Source organism: Piliocolobus tephrosceles, chromosome 16 (assembly GCF_002776525.5).
Source record: "Piliocolobus tephrosceles isolate RC106 chromosome 16, ASM277652v3, whole genome shotgun sequence".
Lineage (NCBI taxonomy): Eukaryota > Metazoa > Chordata > Mammalia > Primates > Cercopithecidae > Piliocolobus > Piliocolobus tephrosceles.
Window position 1 is genome coordinate 53904695 of NC_045449.1, and position 6000 is coordinate 53910694.

A 6000-nucleotide genomic window follows, 5' to 3' on the forward strand; every position below is an offset into this window, starting at 1 on the left:
AAAAAAGAAGCTGGACTGGTGGCTCCCAAATCTCTTTCCATCCCCAGGGTTTTGCATTTCAGTGACTCAAGGAGAGGCAGAGCTTGGCCAGATGTACAGGTTGGTATCGGCAAACTTGGATGCCCTTATTGTCTCTCCCACCACCTGTTTGCCTCTGGGCACAGCACTTCTCAGGAAAGATGTGGGCACACCTCCAGAGTCTGAGACGCTCCCTGGCTTGCCTTTGCCTTCTCTCTCTTTCACTATTCCTTCTTTAAAACACCCAATGCCTCTGTACTTTGCCCAGATTCTCTCTTGGTCCTGGGTCCCCTGTACACTCCCACCTACCCCATCAAGATGATCTGTCTTTAAATTCATCCCTGAACACTAATGTGTATTAATCAGAGAGAGTGAACTGTGTTGACTCAAAACTGTTTGGCCAGGCGTGGTGGCTCACTCTTGTAATCCCAGCACTTTGGGAGGCCGAGGCAGGCGGATCACGAGATCAGGAGATCGAGACCATCCTGGCTAACACGGTGAAACCCTGTCACTACTGAAAATACAAAAAAATTAGCCGGGTGTGGTGGTGGGTGCCTGTAGTCCCAGCTACTCGGGAGGCTGAGGCAGGAGAATGGCGTGAAGCCGGGAGGTGGAGCTTGCAGTGAGCCGAGATGGCACCCATGCACTCCAGCCTGGGCGACAGAGCAAGACTCCGTCTCGAAAAAAGAAACAAACAAACAAAAAAAACTGTAACTCTGGAGAGGGAATGTCACATCAGGTTGCGGGAGAGGAACAAACCACTAAACACTGGTAAGGAAGATATTCGGGATAGGCAAGGCGTCTCAGTTTCAGCTACTTTTCTGAGGCCTTTCCAAGCCCCACTGTGTGTGGGTGAGGAGAGAAACAATACACTCACCCAGAGTGAGCAGTGTGGTGTATCTGAGTCTTGAAGTGCTTGCACCCTCTGGAAGGAGAGCTTTGGGACAAGATTACTTCCTCCCAGCCTAAGTCGAGACAACCTGGGAAAGCTTCTGGTCTTGAGTCACTTGTGCACCCTCAGCTCTGCTTTAAATATAAGAAATTGACATTTACAGGATGACTCACACCTGGAGTAGTGAACTAGGTTCTCAGTACTCAAGGGTTTTCACATCCCATCCATTTCAGTTCTGGAAATAGCGTGAGACTGTGCTATTCCAAAAGAATCGCAGCTTGTTTTCTGATACTTTACAAAAAGTAAGCCCGACAGACTTACAGTACTTCATGTGCATAACCTCACTGAATGTTCCCTCTAGGCCAGGGTTTCTCAGCCTGGCACCATAGACATTTGGGATTGGATAATTCACTGTTGGGGGAGGGGGCTTGTATTAGCCCGTTTTCACGCTGCTGATAAAGACATAGCTGAGACGGGGTAATTTATAAAGGAAAGAGGTGTAATGGAGTCACAGTTACACGTGGCTGGGGAGGCCTCACAATCATGGCAGAAGGAAAAAGGCATGTCTTACATGACAGCAGACAAGAGAGAATGATGAGAGCCAAGCGAAAGGAGAAACCCCTTACAAAACCATCAGATTTCATGAGACTTACGCACTACAATGACAACAGTATGGGAGAAACTGCTCCAGTATTTCAGTTATCTCCCACTGGGTCCCTTGCACAACACGGAATTGTGAGAGCTACAAGATGAGATTTTTTTTTTCTTTTTTGAGATGGAGTCTCCCTGTGTCACCCAGGCTGGAGTGCAGTGGCGCGACCTCAGGTCACTGCATCCTCCCCCTCCTAGGTTCGAGTGATTCTCGTGCCTCAGCCTCCTGAGTAGCTGGGACTATAGATGTGCACCGCCATACCCGGCTAATTTTTATATTTTTAGTAGAGATGGGGTTTCGCCATGTCAGCCAGGCAGGTCTTGAACTCAAGTGATCCACCTGCCTCAACCTCCCAAAGTGCTGCAATTACAGGCATGAGCCACTGCGCCTGGTCTCAATATGAGATTTGGGTGGGGCCACAGCCAAACCACATCAGGGCTGTCTTGTGCATTGGAGGATGTTTAAAAGCTTTCCTGGCATCTGCTACTACATACCCATAGCACTCCCTCATCCACCCAATGTGACAACAATAAATGTCTCTGGACATTGCTGGATGTCACCAAGGAAGCAAAATGGCCCCCAGGTGAGAACCCCTACAGCCTAACCCCATAGAATAGGTAGTATTACTGTCCCCATTTCACTGATGAGCAAACTGAAGCTCAGACAGAAGTAACTTGCCCAGTGTCACTTTGCTGTAACAGGAGACCCAGGATTCAAACCATGTCTGACTCCAGAGCCCCTGCCGTCCTGCATGTTGGACTCTGCAGAGAGACTTCAGGCTTCAGGGAGCCAGTTGCCCATCAGTTCTGTAGAAGAATGATGAAGAGTGAGTAAATCAGTGAAGGAATGCTATCCTTGGATCATTTTTCCTTTTCTATTTGCCTTGGAAGAAAGGAAATTATATTCTGGTTTTTATTGCCTTAGTCAGCACAGTTTATGGTGCTGAGCCATATCCAGTGAGAAAGTGGCTGATGAGTCATCTGAATGTCTGTGGATTTCAGGCCCCAAATTACTGTGAGATTATGAAGTCACACTTGAGAATTCAGATGTGAGGCTGAGATGAGAGATGACTGGGGACTGTGGGGTGGATGTTCCTGCAGGAGAACGGTTTTCCTTTCCCTATCGGGACCGCCTGAAGTTGCAGTCACAGTGCTGTTGCTGCCCTCACCAGCTTGAACCTGCCCCACTGCTGCTGTCAGCTGAGATCTATGGAGGGGCCAGGGAGGCAGGAGAGGAAATGGATAAATGGATGCAGGCAGAAGTGTGATCCATTCTCTCTTCCTATTTTGTGATCAGTGATCTCATATTGGTAGCTTGAAATTGGACATGTTGGGAGTATTTACACCTTGGAAGTTGGCAAACAGTATAAATCAGAACTACCCATCCCCTGAGTTGGTTGTTGAACACCTGCCGGCACACCACTGCATGCTGGTTCTGGCCTCTGCCTGCTGCCCACCAAACCCACCCCACATGGGGAGATGGCAGGGGGCACCACGAACCACAGAGCTGCTGGAGAAGAGGAGGGGCCATGGCGATGTGGGTGAGGGGGAGAGGAGTGCCAATTTCAGCAAAGAATGGAGGTGAGGGCTGGTGGGGGTCTCTGGAGGGTACTGGGCAAAGATGGCCTCACAAGAACAGGTCCTGGGCATACCTTCCAGAGATCTAGCCTCCTCTCCCAACTTTGGAGACTTCTTAGGGTGCCCTGGCTTGACACAAATTCTTCTCACTTCCTGATTTGGAGATTTTCCCCTGCAAACTCACCTGCTTACCTCCAGTCTCCTCTCCACACTATCCTCAAGCATTCTGGTGGATTGAATTCTCCTAATAGATCGCATAGGTCGTGTCATTCTACTCCCAATGTGCCAGCATCTCCTGCCCTTCAATATCTCCCTCCTATCGCTTCTTCCTTTCAACCTACAAATGAGATCAAGCCAAGGACAGCCTAAAAAGAACAAACAAACAAAACCTTGCTAGTCCTGGCTTTCCCCTACACTGTTAGCCCAGCCTTCTTTCCCCCTTTACTCCCAAACTTCTTGAAAGCCTGCTTCATCTGCCACTCGAATGTGCCCCTTGCAGCCTGGTTTCTGCTCACCAGCCGTTTTCTCCATTGACTGCCTCCTAGTAGATGACCTTGTCTCAGTTTCTCATCTGCAGCCAGCCACAAATGTGATGCACTGAGATCCTCTGTGTCAGGCTTTGGGGAGGAAGCATGGAACCTCCAGACCAGTCTGTCCCTGCCCTTAGGGAGCTTCCTTGAACAGGTAGCAACAGATGAGGACTTAAGCCACTGCAAGCATGGCAAGAAGAGGGGAGAGAGTATTGTGTCAGGTAGGATCCAGCCAGGAAAACAGAACCCATTTTGAGATTTTTTAAAAATTAATTTTGATAGAGGTAAGGGTCTTCCTATGTTGCCCAGGCTGATCTCGATCTCCTGGCCTCAAACGATTCTCCTGCCTTGGCCTCCCAAAGCACTAGGATTACAGTCCTGAGCCTCTATGCCCAGCCCCATTCTGAGTTTTTATTTTTATTTTATTTATGTATGTATGTATGTATTTATTTATTTATTTACTTTTGAGCTGAAGTCTCACTCTGTCACCCAGGCTGGAGTGCAGTGGCACGATCTCAACTCACTGCAACCTCTGCCTCCCGTGTTCAAGCAATTCTCCTGTCTCAGCCTCCCGAGTAGCTGGGATTACAGATGCCTGCCACCACACTCGGCTAATTTTTTTGTATTTTTAGTAGCGATGGGGTTTCACCATGTTGGCCAGGCTGGTCTCGAGCTCTTGACCTCAGGTGATCCACCTGCCTCGGCCTCCCAAAGTGCTGGGATTACAGGCGTGAGCCACCTTGCCTGGCCTCTGAGTTTTTAAACATAGAATAAACATAGAATTGAATGCTGGAAATTGATTACATAGGGGATGAAAGGTTGGAGAAGTTCTTCAGACAATGGGGGAAGAAACCAGGAATCCAGCTGTGACCCCTGGGTTGGAGGGACTGGACTGGGGCAGTGTAATCAAAGGCTGGGACTGGGGTCACTTGAAAGAAGTTGAAACTGTAGAGAAGACACAATTTCCACAGATACCACTAAGACTGAGAGGGATGGGGAGAAATCCCTGGATTCTCCTTTCCTTCTACCTTTGTGTTTCCTGCCAGAGCCTCTCACTGGCCTGGGAGCCTAGAGGTGTCAGTCACTTGCAGTACAGAGCAGAGCATGTGAGGGCTGGATAGGGGAGCACACAGCCCAGGACCAGCGCAGGTATGGGATGGGAGAGGATAAAGGGGGACTAACTTAGTGGAAGAGGCTCAGAGAAGGCTTCCTGAAGGGACTCAGCTGCAACCTAAAAGACGAAGGCAGTTAAAAAGGAGAAAGTATTTGCAGCAATCACCAGCATTTTTTTTTGGCCAGTCCTCTTTCTGGGGCTTCTGAGATACTGTGTTTTTTGTCTGTTTCCCTCTCCTGTTTTTTTTTTTTTTTTTTTTTTTAGACAGGGTCTCACTGTGTTGCATAGGCTGGAGTGCAGTGGCATGATCTCAGCTCACTGCAACCTCCACCTCCCAGGTCAAGCGATTCTCTTGCCTCAGCCTCCCGAGTAGCTGGGACTACATGCGCCTGCCAGCATGCCCGGCTAATTTTTGTATTTTCAGTGGAGACAGGTTTCTCCATGTTGGCCAGGCTGATCCCGAACTCCTGACCTCAAGTGATCTGCCCGCCTTGGCCTCCCAAAGTGTTGGGATTACAGGCATGAGCCACCATGCCCGGCCTCCCTCTCCTGTTCTTAAAAATTGAGATACTCCAAGTTTCAGGCCTAAGCCCCTCATTTCTCTACACTCTCTCCCTTGGAGTCCTCATCCACTCCTGGCTACATTGAATCATTCAACCAACAGTAGTTGAGCACCTATTCGATGCCAGGCACTTGACTAGGCCCTGGTGCCAGAGAGAGATGAATGAGTCATGAGGCCTGGCCTCAACAGGGGAGATGAACATGGTAACGATAGATGTGGAGGGTAGAAGGAATCCTTGGGTGAGGTAAGAACTCACAGAATAGATCAAAGAAGGCTTCCTGGAGGAGGTGATGCTTGAATTGATTGCTGCCAGCTACACTAGCAGTAAGCCAGGTGAATGAGGTGGGAAGAGCATTCAGGCAGAAGGAATAACATGTACAAGGGCATGGAGACAGGGGACAGTCAAGACATGTTTGAAGAACTGGGTCTGGGATGCAAGGAACTGGGAGGGAGATGCAGCTGGCCCTACAGTCTGCAGCCTGGATTGTGGAGGAGGGCCTTGTAGGCAACTCTTAGTAGACTGGGTTGGAGAAAAGACAAATAACATTGCCAGAATGGAATTTAGAAATCTTTCTCTGATTGCAATGGTGAAGAGTGCAGGCTGCAGACCCAGAGGCCAGTTGGGGGGCTTTGCAGTGAACCAGGTGAGAAATGA